The 22,500-nt window shown below is 44.6% G+C and overlaps 1 non-coding gene across 1 annotated transcript; it reads left to right on the forward strand.

Annotated features, from left to right (window-relative positions):
* Nucleotides 1–19,973: 19,973 nt before the first annotated feature.
* LOC127228989 (U6 spliceosomal RNA) lies at nt 19,974–20,078 on the forward strand. The gene has a single exon (XR_007835082.1). It is a non-coding gene; the product is annotated as a U6 spliceosomal RNA (small nuclear RNA).
* The last annotated feature ends 2,422 nt before the right edge of the window (nt 20,079–22,500 follow it).

Consider the following 22,500-nt stretch of genomic DNA (forward strand, 5'->3'; position numbering starts at 1 on the left):
ACTTCCAATGTGGCCTTACCATTCTGCATGCTCCTCAGTGATGAGGGATGCTTTCTGCTGCCTGACATCCTTGCCAGCCCTTGGTGATGTCACTGTTTAAACATCAGCTATTCTAAGAGCTATGCAGTGATCTCTCGTTGTTGCTTTAGTTGTCCTATGACACTAAGCATCTTTTCATATGCCTATTTGCCACCTACATATCTTTGTTGGTGAGGCATCCCTCTGTACCTTTGTCTATATTATAAGACATTTCTAGGATATGTTAGTCTTTGAACTCAGAGCTTTGTACATGCTGGGCAATCCCTCTCATCTGTGCTCAGCCTCACCCACTTGTAATTAAAAAATATGTTTATTATATTTATTTGTTGATGAGAGAGGAAGAGGAGAGAGGAGAAAAGAAGAGAGAGAGAGAGAGAGAGAGAGAGAGATCACAGCATGAGGAGGCAAGAGGGTAACTTTGGGGAGTCTGCTTTCTCCTGCCATCATGTTGGTCTTAGGATCAAACTCACATCATCAGACTCAGCAAGCGCCTCTAACCACAGAGCCATCTTTCCAGCCCCTTTGCAATTTTTTAAGATATATATATATATATATATATATATATATATATATATATATATATACATACATACATACATACATACATACACTTTGGGAGTAAAAAACAACATCAGATAAATGTTTTACAAAAATTTTCTGCTCAGAAACTTTAAATTAAAAAAGAATTACACCAAGCATTGGTGGCTCATGCCTTTAACCCCAGCACTCAGGAGGGAGAGGCAGGAGGATCTCTGTGAGTTCGAGGTCAGCCTGGTCTACAGAGCGAGTTCCAGGACAACCTCCAAAGCAGTACACAGAAACCCTGTCTCAAAAAACCAAACCAAACCAAAACAAAACAAAGAAAGAATTGCTTAGGATATGTGTACAAGTGTTTGACTGCATGTATGTGTATGCACCACATTTACAGAGAGCAGAAGCACATTAGATCCCCTGGAATGAGATTTACAGACAATTGTGAGCCAAGATGTGGGTAGTGGGAATAGAACCTGGGTCTTATTCCAGTGCTCTTAACTATCTCTACAGGCCCTAGAAGTTTTAAATCTTAATGGAAGCCAGCTTATCAACTCTTCCTTCACAGTCAGCATCTCTGGTATCTTGTCTTAAGTCAGCTAACCGGCTCTTCTGTGCTCATTATCTTGGGGGATTTTGTGAGTTTGTTGTACATCTGTGACTCATTTATTTGTTTACTTATCTATTATCTGTTTATCTGCCTGTCTATTTATTTATTGTGGTGCTGGGATCAAACTAAGGACATTGCTTATGTGAGGTAGGCCTGTGCTCTTCCACTGAGTTGTATCCCAGTCCTGGGATACACTGAAGTAAGTTTTGAAGTCAGTGCCTAGAATTCATTCATTCATTCTTTCATTCTTTCTTTTTCTTTTTTCTTTTGGTCTTTCAAGATAGGGTTTCTCTGTGGCTTTGGAAGCTGTCCTTAAACTCACTCTTATAGACCAGGCTGGCCTTGAACTCACAGAGATCCACCTGTCTCTGCCTCCCAAGTGCTGAGATTAAAGGCATATGCCACCACCACCTGGCTAGAATTCTTTCTTTATTATGCCTTGCCTGTGGAAGCCCAGGTGTTCGGCACCATTTGGGGCAAATCTAATCTTCCTTTCCTGGCCAGAGTACAGTGGGTTCTATCATGTGAGCCTCTTTCTGGGTTACAGAAAACCTATCAGGCTATTTACTATTTGTTTGCCTGTACTACACAATTTGTAGTCTTCTCAAAATAGATTATTCTTCATGTGTGTGTGTGCATGTTTTGTGTACATACACCATGTGTGTGCAGTGTCCAGAGCAGCCAGAAGATGGTGTCACAACCCCTAGAGCTGATGTTACAGAAGGTTGGGCTGCCCAGTGTAGGTATATGGGTACTGAGAACCAAACTCAGGCCTTCTGCAAGAACAGCAAGTAATCTTTACCACCGAGCCACCTCTCCAATCCCTGTAATAAAATCTGAGGGCAGGTAGTGTCGGTCATTGGAATGTGTTTCTCTTCCACATTGTGTTGGCTGCTTTGGGGTCTTTTGCCTTTTTCATATAAACTTTACTCTCTATTTGTCTTTAGTCTCAAAATACCTTGCAGAGTGTTTTTTGGTTTGTTCATTTGGTTGGTTTGGTTTGGTTTGCTTTTTTTTTTTTTTCTTTGTTTTGTTTGGTTTGGTTTGGTTTGGTTTTATTGTCTTTGCTTTGGTTTTTGGATGGGGTCTTGCTATGCAGCCTGGACTTGAATTTGAGGTCTTCAGCCTCTCAGATGCTGAAGTTGTAGGTGTCTACCACCATGTCTGACTTATCTGCTGAGATTTTAATTGGGATAGCATTAAATCTACAGATCTAATTGAGATGAAAAGAAATATTCAGAATAGGCTCTGTATCCAGGAGCATGCAGTAACTGTTTAGCTTTAGAGTTGTGATGTTTCTCTCTGTAGATCGTGTGAAAGTTTTCTTATGTTGTGGTTGAAGTGGTGATTCTACAGGTAAACGCACTTGCTGCTCTTGAAGAGGTCTGGAGTTCAGTACCAGGGACCTATATTAGATGGCTCGTCTTCCAGTTCTACAGAGTCTGATGACCTCTTCTGGTCTCCGCAGATACCAAGAATGCACATGGTGAACCGGCATACAAGCAGGCAAAACACCCAAATGTATTTTTTAATTAAGATTTAAAAAAAAAAAAGATGACTAGGGAAACTCATACTTTGGTTGGTTCAGTCTCTGGATGTATTTGAGATTGAAGGACAAAGAATTGAGTTTTAATGGGTTAAATAGAAGGGAAATGGTTCTAGCCAGCAAGTCTGTTCCTGAGATGCTCAAGGAAGGTTTTAATCCTTAAGGGACCAGCTCCAAGTGTGAGCACAGGCTACCCAGACCTGAGCTCACTTACCCATGGTCCACCCCAGGACACTTGACCTCAAAAAAAGATGAATAAGGAAGACACACATCCCAAGCCTTGGGCGGTACTTGTGAATCAGAGTAAGAGTCCCAGAACCAGAGCAGGCCAAGCACCCCTGTTTCCAGAAGCAACATGACTGGGATTGAGGCCCTAATTGGACTGGGAGACAAAAGCAAACACACTCTGTATCAGAGATCTGATCTCTCTGCAGCCTTGCTATAGATGGGCACTTCCTTGAGGAAGGGCACAGAACAAACTCACCTGCCTTGATGTGTGGTGCTAGCAATCTGTAGCTCTGGAAGGGAGCCAGGGAAGTGATAGCTTTGGCTGGAGAGGACATATGTGGGTGTGCATGTTCATTCTGGAGCATGTGTGTGCATGCTTGCAGAGGCCAGAGGACAGCCTTGAGTACTGTTTCTCAGAAGTCAAAACCACTTTGTTTTTCCCACTGCAGATGGAGCTTGCCATGAATGCTATAGTTACTGGCCATTGGGCCCTAGAGATCTGCCTATTTCTAACTCCCCAATACTTGGACACTTAGATTACAGGACTTTGGCATCACACATGGCTTTCTTATGTGAGTTCTGTGAACTGGGCCTTTGTGCTTGCAAAACACTTTACTAAATGAGACATCTCCCCAGCTCCATATTCTAGTTTTTTACATATTCTAGTTTTTTAAAGAAAAAAGTATTACTCTCTCTCTCTCTCTCTCTCTCTCTCTCTCTCTCTGTGTGTGTGTGTGTGTGTGTGTGTGTGTGTGTGTGTGTGTGTGTGTAAGAGAGAGAACCTGTGTGGAGGTCAGAGGACAGTTTGTACGAGGGAACTTTCTCCTTCCACCACATGGGTTCCAGGAATTGAACTCAGGTCATTAGGCTTGATGGCAAGCCTCTTTTCCCACTGAGCCATCTTGCTGGCCCCATACTCTAGTTTTGAAAAAGAACTAATTGAATGTGCTGATGGATCATGTCTGGGGTTTGAGGGAAAGGGTCAAGTGTTTTTCCTGAGTCTGAGCTCAGATGATAGCCAAGCTGAGGCAAGCTCAGGGTCCTGCGGAAAGCCCCCGTTGACTGCTGGTACTCATTGTCAGTTTTGCAACAGGTTCAGCCACATGAAAATGTGGAACAGAAAACTGGACTCCTGAGCTGAGCTCGGGAAAAAGACATCTAGGGTGCATTTGAACCTTTGGCAGTTGGGGCATCCAACGCTATGGAATAAACCCATTCCTTGGGGACAGAAGATGTCTCAAGAAGAGGCTGGATGGAGGCTGAATCAACAAGGCTTCTCAATACAGGGGAAAGATGAAACCACAGGCAGTACTTAATAATGGAAGACTAAAGGAATGCTGCAGGCAGGGGTGACAGCAGACGAGCCCATGCCCTGCACACCTTTCTGTAAGGCATGTATGAACCACACAGTGACCTCAGAGAACAAGCAAAGAACTGAGTGTTCAGCACGTACAACGGCCTGATGTGTATGAATCACCAGCTGTCAGCTTGATGACAATATTGCCTTACATTATTGTTTTGTCACCATTTTGGTATGCAAAGGACCTTTCTATGTAGAAGACTTAGTTAGTCATTAGCCAAAATGGAATACATAAGTAGCCCAGAAGAAGGACAATTCCCTTAATGGACAGAGGTTTCCAGTAAACAGTTGTAAAGAAAATATTAACCACTGTTAATAATGATGGTGTTAAAACAAGGCAAAGGAAATAACCAGCCCCACCCCACCCCCCATGGAGATAGAGATATCCATGCTCCCTGAGCTGTACAGGTCATGTGTGCATGCCGTGTGTGTTTGTTATATGTGCTTGTTATATGTGCATGTCATGTTTACTTGTGCACTTGTACTTGCAGGTATGTGTTGGTGTACATGCATGTATATGTAGGCCAGATGTGAACCTCAGATGTCATTCCTGAGACTCTGTTCACCTTTTGTTTGTTTGAGATAGAGTCCCTCCTTGGCTTGGAGCTCACCAAGTAGGCTAGACTGGTAAAAGCCTCCTGCTTCAACTTCCTCTCACTGGGGTTACAAGTGCATGTCACTGTGCTCAGGTTTCCTTTTCTACACCTGGCTTCTGGAGGTCAGACTCAGATCCTCACATTTGCAAGGCATGACCTTCACTGATTGAGCCATTCACTGAATGGTGTACTCCAGAACCCCTGTCTCCCAGGAGCTGAGGACTGAACCCAGGACCTTGCTAGGCAAGCACTTTTCTACTGAGCTAAATCCCCAACCTGCTTGATTTTTGACTCTGCTAACAGGACAGAAAGTAATACAAAACGAATGACTAGGACTGTTGCAGTATGTCTGCAATTCCAACTCAGAGGCAGAGGTAAGTGCCTCTCTCTATGAGTTCTGGGCCAGCCATGGCCATACAGTGAGACTCTGACTCAAAAAAAAAAAAAAATGAAATCAAAACAAAACAAAATGAAAGGGATGCAGAAGTAAAGCCTCACACACCTCTGGTCATCTGTATTAATTACTTCTCTTGATAAAATACTTGAAAGGAATAATTTAGGAAAGTAAGGAATTTACCAAGACTTACCGTTTCTGAGGGATGTCATCATAGTAGAAGGCATGGTGATGGATGGCTCCATGACAGCCACAGCTTATTAGCTGCTGTTCTTATCAAATGACAGAAGCAGCTTAGAGAAAGAAAGATGTGTTTTAGGCCACAGTCTTGTGGTAGGGGTGGGCATGGTGGCTGCAGCTCCAGCTTTGGTGGTATAGCTTGTGGCTGGTCACACCTGGGGACAGATAAGAAGCAGAGGAAGGCTCAGTCTGGAACTAGAACTGAGACCCGGCTACCCCACAAGCCTCCCATGTAGCCCATGGCCAACCACAACCTTCTGAAACAGTCACCAGCTTAAACACATTAAATGAAAATTTACCAACAACTTACCTGTCTGAATATAAAATGCCCACCAAAGGGTCAAGTGTTTAACTTCCTTGTTTCCACATGGGACTGGGGTGGCAGATGGTTGTGAGTTGCCATGTGGGGTGCTGGGAACTGAACTCAGGTCCTCTGGAAGAGCAGCCAGTGCTCTTAACCATTGAGCCATACCTCTATCCCCATGAAGAAAACTTTCTTAGTTTGATAACAATTAACTGCCCCAAAGTCTACTGGGTGGCCAGAGAGATGGTGTTTGCTGCAAGGCTGACTACCTGAGTGTGATAAAAGGGACCCACATGGTAGAAGGAGCAAACTGAGTCCTGAAGATTGCCTGACCTCTGACCACCACACACAAGCTGAGGCACAAGTGTGTCTTCCATAAATAAATAAATAAATGCAATAAAATATTTTTTGTTGTTGCTGTTTTTGGGACAGGGTTTCTCTGTGTAGCCCTGGCTATCCTGGAACTTGCTCTGTAGACCAGGCTGGCCTCAAACCCAGAGAACCATCAGCCTCTGCATCCCAAATGCTGGAAATAAAAATGTGTGCCGTCACTGCCCAGTAATAAAATATTTTTAATGTTAAGACAACCACTGTGATTAAATAGTCATTGTTTAGTTCCAAATCAGCTTAAGCCAAGGTGTAAGACGGTCTTAAAAAAATAAAAATGAAAGAACAGAAAGCCAGAAGGAAGGAAGGAAGGAAGGAAGGAAGGAAGGAAGGAAGGAAGGAAGAAAGGGAAGAAAAAAGAAGAAAAACAGGACAAAAATTCCCACTGTCACTATTTCTTCTTTAATACTAGCAGAATTCTGTTGAGTCTGGGGTGAAAGTAGAAAAAGTCAGTATGTAAGGGAGAAAATGTGAGAGAATATATAATAAATGGGAAAGAAATCTTTTTATTCTCAGGTGACAGGATTGTTCAACTAGAAAACCCAAGACAATCTACAGGGAAAAAAAAGTTATTGACGGGCGTTGGTGGCACACACGCCTTTAATCCCAGTACTAGGGAGGCACAGGCAGGTGGATCTCTGTGAGTTCAAGGCCAGCCTGATCTACAGAGCGAGTTCCAGGACAGTCTCCAAAGCAATACAGAGAAACCATGTCTCAAAAACAAACAAACAAACAAACAAACACATACACACACACACACACAAACAAAGTTATTACCTAGCAAGGGTCATCGGCAAAAGATAATACCCAGCAACACAAACCAAAGCCCACCTCTACATACAAGGACAACAGAACACATTTAAAAATGTGTTGGCTTTGGAGCTGGAAAGATGGATCTGTGGTTAATAGTGCAAACTGTTCTTCAGTTCCCAGGACCCTTTAAGTTGACTCAGAACACTCTACATAACTCCAGCTCTCAGTCTGTCTGTCTGTCTCTCTCTCATACACACACACACATACACACACACACACACACACACACACACACACAGGGATAAAAATCAAAATTAATCTTTAAAATAATTGTTAGTTTGGCATGGTGGTTCACACCTACATTTCCACCTTCAAAAGAAGGCAAAAAGATTTATGTGAATTCTAGGCCAACCTGGGCTACAAAGTGAGACCCTGTCTCAAATCAAATGCATTATCAATAACAGTGGTAATAAAAACATCCTACAAAAACTCTAAAGTACATGCCTATGATGCTGATGAAGAAAATCATAAACAATAGAGTGGGCAGAATGAAAGGACCTCGCTTTGTCCCCAGACCTGTAGCCAGAGCCACCCCAGTAGCCATGGTTGCTGCCACGGGGATAGGGGACGGAGTGGGTAGTGGTGGGCCCTCATACTTTCCTGATACTGAGAAGGAAGAAATGGTTAGGGCCAGAGTGAGCCTGAAGAGGGGCTGCTGAGCATTCTTAGGAGGGCAGTGGGAGGAAGGATGTGTCTACACCCAGAGGGTTGGGTTGGGTGTGTGGCTGTTGAGAGGAAGCGAGGACTCTGGCCCAGGGCCAGCATTCAAAAGGTCTGTTTCACTGCTGAAATCCGTTGAGGAAAGCTTCAGCAGGCCAGATTGCAAGGTGGTCAGACAACTGAATGTTTTGGTCAGGATGCACACTGGGAGAGAACCAAGGGTTCCTACCCAAATGGAGTTCGTATTTATGAATTTGTGACAGCTAATTGGTTTTCAATGCTGCTGGATCTAGAATCACTATGGGTTTGTGAGGAAGTTTCTAGGCTGGATTAGTTAATGTGGGGAAACCTACCCTGAATGTGGATGGCAGCATCCCATGGTCTTGGGTCTAGAACTGAATAAAACAGAGGAAGTGATCTGAGCACCAACATTCATCTCTCTCTGCTTCCTGACTGTGTCTGGCGCCTCCATACCTCCCCCACCAGGATGAACTGCACCCAAGCCAAGCTTCTCTTCCTGAAGTTGTTTTTATCAGGTATTTTGTTCTGGCAGTGAGAAAAGTAGCTGCTACTGTACCCAAAGCAGAGAGTCAGACCATATGAAAAAGAAATCTTACTTTGAATGCAGACTCTAAGAAATACGTCAACTAGTCTTACTGTGAAATATAACAAAAGTTTCTGACTGACTGGGGGTTGCCCCATAAGCATAGGAATTACTCAGCATCGCTTCTCTTGGGTGCTAAGGTGAGGTCAGGGATGTGGGTGGGCTTAGGGTGGAGCCTTGTTACAGATAAGATTTGGGTGAGCACCTCTCAGCCAAGCTCCTGGGGCTCCCATGAGCAAACTGAGGAGCCTCTGTTGACTGAGGAGATAACTAAAAGTGGACAGACAGGTGGGTATTGAGACATCACCAGGTGTGGTGTGTGTTCTGGATAAAGACAAAACCCAGCAAGGGGTGAGTTGTTCCCCAGTCACACTTACTTCCTGGTGGGACAAACCTCTAGCCTGTCTGCTGTAAGTCTCCTGTCTTCCATCTCTGTCCCTTGCTTGTCTCCATGGGTAGCAGGGACTAACCACAAGGCTATCATTGACCACACTGCTCTTTGATGTAAATTTTTCAAATCCTGCCCAGATTTGGATTATAACTAGACACAGTTCTAGAACAGATTGGAGAGACTGAGCCTCATCTATATTGGAAGGTTCCGTCTCTATTATTTGTCTCTTTGCTACAGTAACATCCCTAACAAAAGAAAGTCGAGAAAGAAGGGGTTTATTAGGCTCAGAATTTGAGGCCATAGCCCATCATGGCAGGGGCAGCATGATGGCAGGAGCATGAGGCCAGTCAGGAAGCAGAGAGAGATGATGGCTGGTGCTCAGCTTGCCTTTTTCCTTTGTATTCAGACTGGAACCCCAGCCCATAAGATGGAGCTGCCCACATTCAGCGTGGGTCAGTTAATCCAATCTAGAAACTGCCTTATAGACATGCCCAGAAGCTTGCCTCCCAGATTGACACCAGGATTAACCACCACAAATCCTAAAGATGGGGTGACCTCTTAAAACAATGTGGAAATACAAAAGCACATGCTGGTCGGACTTCTGTCCTTTGGCCTTTTGTAAGAAGTCACAGGTGTCATCCGTTGCTACAAGAGCAGTCAGCTTTTCTTCTGCTGTCTGAGTCAGATGGGGCGTTAACTTCCTGAGAGTCATTTGTTTCTAAGAGAGTTTCAGTGTCTTTACCAGGCAGCAGCCTGCACTGCAGCCTTCTCATGTTTAAACACCAGGTTCATTGGCTCAGAAGTCTTTGTCTCTGAGGGTGACATGGGTTGTTGTCAAAATGCCCTGGCTTGTTGGTGGGTTTTGTGAGCAACACCAAATACACCTTTGTTTGAATTTCATGAATGTTTATTGTGGCACTGGCGTGTGTCTCTGTGGTAAAGGCCTTACCTGACCATGTGCAAGGCCTTGGGCTCCATCTCTACTGTGTGTGTGTGTGTGTGTGTGTGTGTGTGTTGCTGTATAAACTTGTTAGTGTGTGTTCATGTGTGAACATGTGAGCATGGCAGCCAGAGATCAATGTCAGTTTTCTTTCTTGATTATTCTGTATTTTTGTTCATTTTATTTATTTTTGAGATAGGGTCTCATTATGTAGCTGGTACTTGCTGTGTAAACCAGGTTGGCCTTAAACTTACAAAGATTCCCCCCTCCTTTGCCCCCAAGTGCCAGAATTAAAGGCATTTGTCACCATGTCTGACCCTATCTTTAGTTTTTTTTTTTTTTTTAATATTTTATCCTATTTATTTTTAGGTTTATTTTGGGGTGTGTGTGTGTGTGTGTGTGTGTGTGTGTGTGTGTGTGCAGGTGCCCACAAAGCCCAGAAGAGGGCAATGGAAACCTGGATCTGGAGTGACAAGTGATTGTGAGCCACTGGTGTGGGTACTGGTAACCCAACTCAGGTCCTCTGCAGAGCAGTCTGCACTTTAACCTTTGAGCCATCTCTCCACTCCCACTCTTGTTTTTGAGACCGTGTCTCTCATGGGACAGGAAGCTCATTGATTTGGCTTCAGGGATCCCTTGTCTTCACTCCGGCCGGCCCGATGCTGGGTTACAGGTAGAAGTCCTCATGCTGATACACTGGGCACTTTTCTGGCTCAGCCACACCTCTAGCCCACCCTGTATTATTTTTAAAAATACATTTGCATTCCAGGTATGAGTGACTACCTGCTAATTTCATCCTCCCCTCCTTCCCTGTCATAATGGCTGTTTTATCAGCTGCATTCCTAAACTTCTATGGACTCTGGGAATATGATGTATTTTCTGTTTTTCTTTTTATTACTCCATTTTGAATTCCGTCTCATTTCTAAAATAACTATTTCTTGACCTCTATCTAGAGTGTCTTTGCTTTGAGTTTAAAAAGCGCTTTGGTTACCTTTTTTTTTTTTTTTTTTTTTTTTTTTTCCTTTTGGTTTTCTAAGAGCATTCTGCTCAGATTGAAGTCTGTGTGAGACAACTAGACAGGGGTGCGGGAAACTTGTGCAAATGGAAGTTCCCAGAGGAAAAAAGGCCACACCTTTGTTAAAGAGTCCATAAGCTGATTGACTGATAAGAGGTTCTGTGAGTGTGGGGAGCTGGAATGCTGCAGGTCCAGAGCCAAATTAACTTGGGCAAGCTTTAAAATCCCCATGAAAAGCCATTTATTGACATCTTATGTGTGCCCTGACATCCTTGTGACTATAAAACTAATCATTTTGTACTGCACAGACTTGAAGGAGCCCTAACTTCTACCAACCCAAAGGCTGAAAATGTCATCGGACAGCATCCTTTAGCAGAGACTCCCCTACTCTTCTGTATCCCACCAACGTAATTGAAAAGTATATTCATTGGTGACTGTCACTTTCCTCTTACTACTAAAACATCATGGGACTATTACCACACTGCTATTTGTAGCACCCTGCACCTGTGTTCCCAGGCCATGGCCACTCACATTTGTCTCCAGAATAAACTGTCTCTTTCTTATTCCCTCTGAAGTGAGAGCTGTGAATGTGTGTGTGTTCATGACATTTACTTTATGGACCTGCTTGCAGTCAGTGGTGCAAAGCGAGCCAGGAAAGAGCTATGCTTTAACAAATCCTGGGCCAGGGACCACACTAGGCAGGGAGGGAGCCCAAATTAGATATCTCCATTGGGTCTCTCAGGGGAATCCTGCAGAAGATGGGGAGGAAGGACTGTAGGAGCCAGAGGGGGCCAAGGACACCAGGAGAACATGGCCCACAGGATCAACTAAGCAGGGCTCATAGGAGCTCACAGAGACTGGAGCAGCAACCAAGGGGCCTACATGGGTCTGGGCTAGGTCCTCTGCAAATATGCTATGGTTGTTAGCTTGATGTTCTTGTGGACTCCTAATAGTGGGAGTCAGGGGGTTTCTGACTCTTTTACCTGCTCTTGGAACCATTTTCCTCTTCCTGGGTTGCCTTGTCCAGGCTTGATATGAGGGTTTGTGCCTAGTTGTATCGCATTTTGTTATGCCATGTTCAGTTGAGTTTCCCTAGGAGGCCTGTTCTTTTTCTGAAGAGAAACAGAGGAAGAATGGATCTGTGGGAGAGGGGTGGGGTGAGGATGGGACAGGACTGGAGGAATGGAGAGGGGGGAAGCTTTGGTTGGGATGTATTATATGAGAGAAGAGGTTTTTAAGAAAGAATAAGCATAGACTGGAGAGATGGCTCAGCCGTTAAAGGCTAGGCTAGCAACTAAAAATATAAGAAAGAGTAAGCATAAGAATCGGAGACTCAGTCGTTCACACACTCAGGAGTCCCACAAAAACACTAAGCTGAAAGCTATAATATAACACAGAGGGTCTGGTGCAGACTCATGTATGCTGCTTCAGTCTCTGTGAGTTCATACGAGCCTTGCTCAGTTGATTCAGAGGGCCTTGTTCTCCTGGTGTCATATAGCTCCTCTTACTCTTTCCATCTCCTCTTCCGTGGGAGTCTCTGAGCTCCGGGGGAAGGGGCAGATTTAGAGCTGTGTGTTCCGAGGTCTCTCTCTCTCTCTCTGGCTGGCTGTGGGTCTCTGTATTTGTTCCCATCTGTTGCAGGAGGAAGCTTCTCTGATGATGGATGAATAAGGCACCAATCTAAGTATATAGCAGAATATCATTAGGAGTCATTTTATTGTCACTTACTAATATTACTATTAATTATTTTAGACCAGTAATATTCGGTTTTACCCTAGGTCTCTGGGATATCTAGTCTATGGTTCTTGGTTACCCAAACAGTGTCAGGTATGGATTCTATCTCACGAGTGGGCCTTAAGTCAAATCAGACACTGGTGGCTGTTTTCACGAGTTCTGTGCCACCATTGCCCTATCGTATCTTGTAGGTGGGACATATTGTAGATTAAAGGGTGTATAGCTGAGCTGGTGTGTATGTTTCTTTTTTGGTAGCCTGAAGAGTGCCTTCCTGCACTGAAGACACTAGAGCATAGGGGTAAAGGCTCCATGTAGGCCCCAGCTCTACTCCACATTCAGTGACTTGTATGGGTGTTATCCTCAGCAATGGGACCTTGCAGTCAGGTTTTAGAGAGCAACTCATTGCCTTGGGTTGTTTGGGGATTTCCATGGAACCCCCTTGGCCAACAATTCAATTGAATGCAACCCAGTCCCAGTACTGGGAGATGTGTTTGGTGATGAGAGAGCCATTTGGGACTCCATCAACCCCATTATTAGATTAGGATTTCCTCGTGTATTTTAGGGATTTCCCCACTGCGCTAGGTTTTTATACCATCCCTCAAATGTCCCTCAATTCTAGCTGTCTCTCTCCACATTCCCTCCCTCAATTGATCGAGGGCCTCTCTTTGTTACTGGAACACAGAGTGTACTCAAAAATCCAGATCCTCCTTCCTTGGCTTTCCAAGGGCTGGGGTTATAGGCCTGTATCAACACATCCAGCTTAGCAGATACCCCTAACCCTTGACATCAAAGAGTGCATGGAGTCTGAACCCTGCCCACAGAGACAGAGGAGTTGGCCCAACATTGTGACATACCCAGGACCCCAGAGGACCTTTGCTTAAGAGGAGAGACTACAGTCCAAATCTGAGCAGCTAGTCTAGATGCCCCTGTGAGTGTTAAAGAAGGGGAATTTGTAATCAAAAGGCTACTAAAGAGGTTGAGGAGATGATTCTGCTGTAATTAGGTTACATTGCTCTTGCAGAGGATCAAACTTGAGTCCTAGCCACATCAGGTGGCTCACAATACCTGCCATTTTAGCTCCTGGGGGTTCCAGCGCCCCCTTCTGGTCTCTCTGGGACCTTGCACACTCATGCAAATAACCCACACACAGACCTACACATACATACACAAAACTAAAAATAACAAGAGAAACCATTTTTTTTAAAGTTCTAAATATGAAATCCCCAAGCCCTAATGTTTTCTCTGGAAGCTTCCACAACCCTTCTCGGAAGTACTGGTTGTTCAGACTCTCTCCCAGTTAGAAATGTGTTGCTCAGCTGTGAAACCCTCACCAGCCTGACACCAAAGCAGGCAAAGGTATGTGAATACAGCAGACACTCAAGAGCTCTGTGCCTCCTAGACTATGTGATCTGAATCCTGTGGATATTAGAAACCAGCAAGCAAGACACAGTTGAACATTCCAGTAAACCTAGCACTAAGATATAAAGGCAGGAAGATAAAAAATTCAAGGCCAGGGAACAGTAAGATAGCAGTGGATAAAAGGACTCGCTGTGCCCAGCATCCTGAGTTCTGTCCCCAGAACCCACATGAAAGTGGACAGAGAACACTGACTCCACAGATTTGTCCTAATCTCCACATACACATTCAAAAGCACACACATACAACAATGATAAATAAAGGATAATAATTCAAGGTTACCCTGGGATACATGAGGACCCTGTCCCTCAAACCCACCTTGTGTCCCCAAAAGAAAAATGGCTGGGCTTGGTGGTGCATGCCTGTAATATTGAGTATTCAGGAGGTGGAGGAAGGAGGGTCAGGAGTTCAAAATCATCCTCAGCTACATAGAAAGTTCTGGTTCCTATGGGCTACATAAGCCCCTGCCTCAACAAAACAAAGGAAGGAAGGAAGGAAGAAAGGAAGGAAGGAAGGAAGGAAGGAAGGAAGGAAGGAAGGAAGAAAGAAAGGAAGGAAGGAAGACACAATTTAACACCATAACAGACCAGGCAGCATAGGTCTGCCTGCCCTGTCCCTGGCTCTGCTCTGGCATACTAGCCATTTAAGCCAGAGGCACTTGAGCAGCAGCAGGTATGGAACAATTGCTCTGACCTTCTGGCTGATTCTGAAAAGTGTAAGATGAAATTCTGTTCTGAATGACACATCGCTCTTATCTCCAACAGTCCAGAAGATGCAGGATGAGCTTTGTTAACTCTTATCTTTTAAGCCTCCAAATGTAATTTCTTTTTTCTCCTTCCCGACTTACACTCTATTTCCAACTCAGTTCCTAAATTGAGGATTTCCAACTGCTCTCTCTCTCTCTTTCTGTCTCTCTCTCTCTCTCTCTCTCTGGGGGGGGGTGGTGGGGAGATCAGGCTCCACAAAACCAGGCTTCTCTCCAGTTCATCTGGGTCCCCCTGGGACCAGCAGAGGAAGCAGTGGAATGCATCACCCACATGCCTTCTCTCATGATGTTTGTAGAGCAACCAGGCTCAGGGAGGAAGTACTCAGGATAGATGGGATGACTCAGGAGGTAAAGGGGTCTGCAGCCAAGTCTGATACCCTTAGTTCGATCCCCAAGACCAATGTAGTAAAAGAAAGAACCAGTTTCTACAATTTGTTCTCTGACCTCCACACCCCCATTGTTCCACTCCCACATGCAGAACAAATAATAAATAGAACGAAAATTAAAAGGGAGACTGAAGAGATGGCTCCGTGGTTAAGAGCACTTTCTGCTCTTCCAGAAGACCCGAGTGCAGTTCCCAGCACCCATATCAGGCAGCTCACAACTATCAACAACTCTAGCTCCAGGAGGCTTGATGCCCTTTTCTTCTCTGTCCACACTTGCAAGCATGAGGCACACATGTATGTAGTAGGCCTCCAGAGCTTAGCATAACTGACTCTATATACCATCTGCCAAAACTAAAACAAAGACTTAATCTATCAAAGTTCATAGTGCTGGGAAAATGTCTAAATGTACTAACCTTGATCTTTGGCTCTGTAGTTCTGCTTCTGGCTAACTGTTCTTGTTAACTGAAGTATACCAACCCAGGATATTGTTTTTTGTGTTTAATAGCTCACCCTGAGAAAGGTCCAGGGTCTTTCTCTTGAACACCCAGTGTAGTTGCCAGCTCATAAAGACTTTCTATTGGCTTAAATTCATGTCTGAGCAGTCTTCTCTGGTGGACACCCTGTAGTGAGAGGGGAGGAATGGCGGTTCTGTTCTCTCCAGACTTTCCATCTTGACTCCCCTTACTACTTCCTCTTTCCTCCTTGTCTCTTAGTCCCTCATATCTCCTTTCCTATTGGGCAACAGTGTTTTACTCATTAATCACTATGAGAAACATATACAGAATAACATCTCCCATCAACACCCCACAACACATAGAGACGTATAAAACACAGAAACAAAAATAAATATTTTGTAAATGCAAAGAGGGAGGGGGAGGGGGCAGAAGGTAGACTTTGCAGGAGAGTAGACACAGTCCTCCTCCAGTTTTGGGAACAGTGAGAGAGGGCTGCTCCCTTATGAGACTGGAGTTCCCTAAGTCTGGGCTTGCTGGGGGATGTAATCCCCCTGGTCACACAGCGCCTCTCTCCAGTACTCCTTTTCAGTGGGGCATGAGACTCAGCATCATGGTTCTGAGCAACAATGCTCTGGTGTCCAGGGATGCCTGCTGCTCATGGGAAAGGTAAGGAATGATCTAGGAAGAGGACGAGTCAATGAAAAGAACAGAGACACTTAATGAACTGAGAGCCTGGCCTTTGTGCCCAGCAGTCAGGAGACTCAGAACTGTCCATACTAGCCATCTTTGAATTCCTCTAGAGCTTTACTTAATATAAGCCAGTAGGATTCCAAACTGTGTGGAATCTAAAGGAGTCAAGATGTTTCAGAAGGACATTAGTGGGGTCCTGCCACCTGCTTTTCAAGTAGAATGTATTTACTGGGCAGATGTGGCACTCGACACCCTGTGCCATCAGTGAGGGTCAATCAAATGTAATAGAACATCCATAGCAGATTCCACACAGTTTCACAAATACGCTTTTAAAGTCCAGTTTCCTCTGTCACTCAAGGCAATCTCTTAATTGTAATAAGCAGAGATCTCGGGGCATTGAAAACACAAGTGGCAGATGAGAATGCAAGTGTCTGACTTTGTTGACTTTGAAAATGTTTGTGTCCTTCCAAAGGCACTGACTGACAAGAGAGAGAGAAATGTGTGAGTGTGCAGCTCAACAGAGAGCACTTGCCTGGCATGTATGAGACCCAGTTTCTCACCCCCAGCCCTAAAGAAAGAGAAAAAAGAAGAGGAGGAAGTGGAAGGGAAGAGAGGGAGGGGAATGAGGGTGGAAGTAGTGACATGGGGCTGATAAAGCCTTGAATGGATACAAAGAGTGGATGAACTCCTGTGCATGATAGACCAGAACCTCAAGGCCTCAAACCCATGCCTTCCTCCAGCTGAGTGAGGCTCAGAGGCATAGCAAAGCCTTTCCGATACCAGCCAGGCTGAGAACTGGTAAAGCCTTTCTCTGGTCCAGCTACCAATGTCTTCAAAGGGTTGACCAGTGTAGCTGTGGAATATTCCTTTATATTGTGTGACAATGTGACACTGTGGTTGGTTTAATAAAAAGTTAACTGGTCAATAGCTAGGCAGGAGGTGTAGCAGGGACTTCTGGTCAGAGAGAGCTCTGGGACAAAGAAAGGTGGCATTGCCTGCCAGACAGACAACAGAGAAAGCAGGATGGGGGAAATAGAGATAAGAGAGTGTGGAAGAAAGAAGATTTAAAAATATGGATTAATTTAAGTTATAAGAGCTAGTTGGAAACAAATTTAAGCTAAGGCCAAGCTTTCATAATTAATAAGTCTCTGTGTGGATTTTTGTGAGCTAATGGACCAACGAAAAATCTGTTCACAACTGTATGCAAAAAACAAACAAACAAACAACAACAACAACAAAAAAAACCTGAGCAACTGTGGCTTCCTCCTCCCAGATGACTGTAACCCGAGACAGCTCCCCTAGAGAGACCTCTAATTAGACACTAGCTAATTCCTCCTCTCCTGATTTGTAAAAGAAACCTGCCAAGGCTGGGGCTGCTCCCTCTGAGTGACCATAGTCCACCTGATTCCAGCTTCTCTCTCTCTCTCTCTCTCTCTCTCTCTCTCTCTCCCCGTGTGTGTGTGTGTGTGTGTGTGTGTGTGTGTGTGTGTGTGTGTGTGTGTGTGTGTGAGAGAGAGAGAGAGAGAGACTGTCCTTTCTTCATTTCTTTGCTGTTCTAGTCAGGTTTTCAGGACCAAGTCAGGCCAGACCCAGTGAAGAGGAGGATGGGAAGAGGAGGAAGAAGAGAAAGACAAGGAGGAGGAGAAGGAGGAAGGAGGGGAGAATAATTAAAGTGTACAACAGTAAAGTGTGTTAAAGAAGAGCTGTTGGGGAGGGGCTTAGATCAGTGTTTCTCAGAGTGCTTCTGTGGCCCAGGTGGCTAACTTAATGACACTGATTCACCCAGGGAATGTGTTATTCTTCTTTCAACATGTTAAAAGAATAACAAAAATTTGTTTTGGTTTAAAATGCTTGACACACCTCTAAATTTCCCCTTTTAAAACAAAGTCTTGAGCAAGCAACTATTTTCTTCTAAAATGTAATATATTTGTTTTTATTATCCTCCTGTTTGTTTTTGCATTATCTTTCCAAAGACAATCCACATTAGGCTATTGTGCACCATCATAAAACATCCCTTTTGCACCAGCAAGATGACTCAGCAGGAAAAGATGCTGACCACTGACGATCTGAGTTCACTCCCCAGGACCACACCATGCAAGAAGAAAACTGACTCCTGTAAGTTGTCCTCCGACTTCCACATGTGTGCCATAGAAGAAGGTCAAGCCTCTACAAAATAAATAAATACAAAAAACTTAAAATGAAAAATTGCTTTTAATGAAAAAACAAAAAGAAAAGAAATAGTAACAGACAATCCAATGGCTTAGAGGTAACACTTGCAATTCACTTATCCAAAGATGGATTTGTGACAAGAATAGGTCGTGGGCTCTTGAAATTTAAGAAGGAAGCAAAGAACTCAAAATGTCAGGCATTATATTTAAGCAAATTTACCAGGGACACACACACTACAGGCAGAGACACAGTAGCAGCACACACACACACACACACACACACACACACTACAGGCAGAGACACAGTAGCAGCACACACACACACACACACACACACACTACAGGCAGAGACACAGTAGCAGCACACACACTACAGGCACAGACAGTAGCAGTCACTTTTCTTGTTGCTGTGACCAAATACTAAAGAATGAGCAACATCAACAAGGCCAGGTTACCTTGGCTAAAAGACTGGGGTGACTCAGACTATCATTGTGGGGGAAGCAGTGATGACAGTGGGGTGTGCAGCTTGTTCACATCTAGCCGACCAGGAAGCAAAGCAAAGCTGCCAGAGATCTTAGGCTGGCTCTAACCCTCAAGGCTCCATTTGCACAGCTACTTCTTAACTGAAGCAATAGCTCCTTGAGAGTCTGCTTAAGATCAAAGATGTAAAGGGAAGTTACAAGATCCTGGAAGGCCATGAAACAAGACTTGAAAGGCTCCTCCTAAGATTATATGAACAATAATGATGGCTAAAGAGGAGACTCTTCTATGGAATCGCCTACATGTTGTGCACCCCAATATCACTGGCTCACTAAGCTGGATAGACTTTTGGTTTGTTGCCTGTGATGTACTTGGGATGAATAGACATTTGTTCATAACTCCCCTGGAAAAGTCACACAACAGCTCCCTACCCCAACAATCAGCTTCGAATCAAGTCTCACCTCCCAGAAATTTCCTAGCCTCTCAGACAACACCACCACTGGGGACCAATGTTCAAACAATTGAGCATGTGAGGGATATTTCACAACCAACTGCAGCAGACACTCAACACACTGGGAATTGTGGAAATTAAAATATAAACCACAAGTTCTCACCTCCTGCCACTCAGAATGACTGACAGTTAGGAAACAGGCAATTCTAAGAGCTGGGCAGGATGTGGAACTAAGGCCTCACCCTGGGTTTGTGGGAACCCACAAGGGCTTGACTCTAAGGGAATAAGCTAATAGCTTCCTGTAAAACATAGTAGACATGAATAAAGGACCATACTTGGCACTTCATAATGTCAGGAGTGACAAGAAGGCTGATGTTGAAACACACACCTACACATGAATACACAAGCAAAATTATGTGCACACACATGCATAACACACACATGTATTCTTGCACACAATAGTTCATGCTCGCATATGTACTCACAGACATATAAACACTACACCCAAACAAACTCATGCTTGTGTACTCCTACCACATATATACACCACACACACATGCGGTCATGCACTCACATACATATATACCACGCATACATACACACATATACATGTACGTATGCACACAAATGCAATTAATGGGTATGGTGATGTCCTAACAGTTGACTAGGTTGACCCTAGGCTTCCTACTGCCCCATGTGCTCATTCATGTGCACAGCTCCACAAACCCAGGTGGAATAACTAACATCTTTAGCATCTTAAGAATTTAATATGCTCAATTTGATAGCACATATACTAAAATTGGAACTCTACAGAGAAGGTTAGCATGGCGCCTGTGCAAGGATGACACAAATTCATGAAGCATTCCATATTTTTTTAAAATCTGACTGTCAAAATAAGAATTTAAGAAATAAACATGCACAGCCAGGTATGGTGGCACATGCCTTTAATTCCAGTGCTCAGGAATCAAAGGCAGGAGGATCTCAGTGAGTTTGGGGACAGCCTTGTGTGGAGTTCCAGAACAGCTAGGGCTGTTACACAGAGGAACCCTGTCTCAACAAACAAACAAACAAAACCCCTCCCACCAGAAAACAAAACATAAAAGAAACAAAAATGCTTTTATTCATTCTTTTTTATTATGTTGAGATATCAGAACAATGCTCATAACACTTGCATTAGTTATTGCAAAACACACATACACACAAACACTTTAAAGACACGAATAATTTCCACACCTCCACACTGTCTCCTAAGTGTCTCCTAAGTTAATGAACTGGCCACATGTGCCTCTTAACAGTGATGCAGCCTTCCCGTGCCTGGGGAGCCAGGCCACTTCTGACCAGATCATGGCCTTCTCATACCTGGCAAGATGGTCTTTGGAGATGCTACTGATCGGCTACTTATTTATTCTTGCTGTAAACTGAACTTCCCTTTTCTCAAATGAGCACCTTACAGTTTTGGTGAGCAGCCAGGCCTGATGGATGAAGTTCTCATCCCAGCTACATGGGAGGCTGATACAGGGGAATCTCAAGTTCAAGGCCAACTTGGGCAGCTTGGTGGGACCCTGTCTCAACATAAAAAGCAAAAGGAGGCCTGGGGAGTACCTCAGTGCTAGAGAGCCTTCCCAGCACACGTGAGTCCTTGGGTTCCATCCCCAGAAATGCCCCCCAGCCCTGCCAAATACTTGGGTGCACTGTGCTGTGAAGTGCCTGCTTGGGTCACTTGCCCTTCTATGATTTAGTTTCCTGCCTTTCCTTGTGTTTTTCAGGAGTCTTTGCTGTGTGGCAGATACCCCTGCACCACCACCCTCCCCTGCATGACCTTCTTCAGTGCTCGTGGGGCTTTCTCCAACTGCTGCTGAGTGTGCTCATTCAGTCACAGCTGCCTTCTCACCCGATATTGGCGCTGGACCCCAGTATCCCTTTTCCTTAGTAGCAGAATGTCGGTGTCATGTACATTCTTCCATCAAATGCCTGCAGCCTCCAGCCCACCCTCGCCCTCTGCAGGTGACTGTGGCCAGGAGCTCAGCTCTGGTCAGCAGGCTGCAATCCTGTGTCCTGTAGCTCCTGAGCTGTGGCTCAGAAGACAACCGCTGTTTTCCCCTTTGATTCTTCTTTTTATTTTAAAAGTATATTTATTTATTTGTGTATACCTGGCTACACAATATACTTTCATATAGACATGTACTTAAACATGCCCCTGCATACACACATGCACTTGCATATACACATGTTCTACACATAGATGCACTCATACACACATAGGTACTTGCGAACATACATGCCTGCACATACCAACCCATATACACAAATGCAGGTACACACACACACACACACACACACACACACATGTACCCACATACACATAAGTACTGGAACACACACGTACCACAAATACATACTCCCCCTTGGATCTGGACACACATGCCCATATACATATGCACCCCATGTGTGTGCAAACACATGTATACATACCTGCCTATACAAATGCATCTGCACAAATGCACCACACACACCCACCAGCACACACATACACTCATACATACATCCATATCTACCCTATCTCAAAAGTAAAAGGGTGGATGATGCCTGAGGAAGTGATTCCCGAGACCCTCTGGCCTTCATACATGCATGTCCACATGTGCATGTGCATCCTTCAGACACACCCAAACAAGTGAGTGAATACAAAGAAATGATGGCCCAACAGGCAGGAGAAGGGCAGGGAGGCAGGGACTTTCCTGAGCTCTTGTCACTTGGACTTCAAGTTTCCAGAAATAGTTTACGTGAATGTGACACAGTGAGACCAGACTAAAGAGCAGAAGAGCAGACATGGTGGCTGTCAGGACCTGTACCTCATGGCAGGCGTAACCGCCAGGGGGACTTTATTTCATGAAACTTAGAACACAGGAATCTGAGGTCACTCTTGGCTGCATGTGAGGGGTGTCACAGAAGGGCTTCTGGCCTCTAGGGTGAATCCTTGGTGGGGGCTTAGAGGGCTCACACCATTCCCCCTGACTAGAAACCCAAATGGCATGGGGGGTCAGATTATGTTCAGACTTCCTGTGGAGACTTACATACCCATGCCAAGGCAGGGGGCTCGCCGTGGATAGCTATTTCAATAGCAGGTCCAGGGTCTCTGACCCACACAGCTTGCTCTGCCCCCAAAGTGGCAGATTGCCAAGGTCAATTCCAAAGGTGCTGATTCATCAGACCAGAAGGCTCTGTACAGAAGATTCCATGTTCCTAACAGGCTTGCCTCAGCCAAACTACCCTGGCTGGTCTTTGGCTCCTAATGTCTT

Source organism: Phodopus roborovskii, unplaced genomic scaffold (genome assembly GCF_943737965.1).
Source record: "Phodopus roborovskii unplaced genomic scaffold, PHOROB, whole genome shotgun sequence".
NCBI lineage: Eukaryota > Metazoa > Chordata > Mammalia > Rodentia > Cricetidae > Phodopus > Phodopus roborovskii.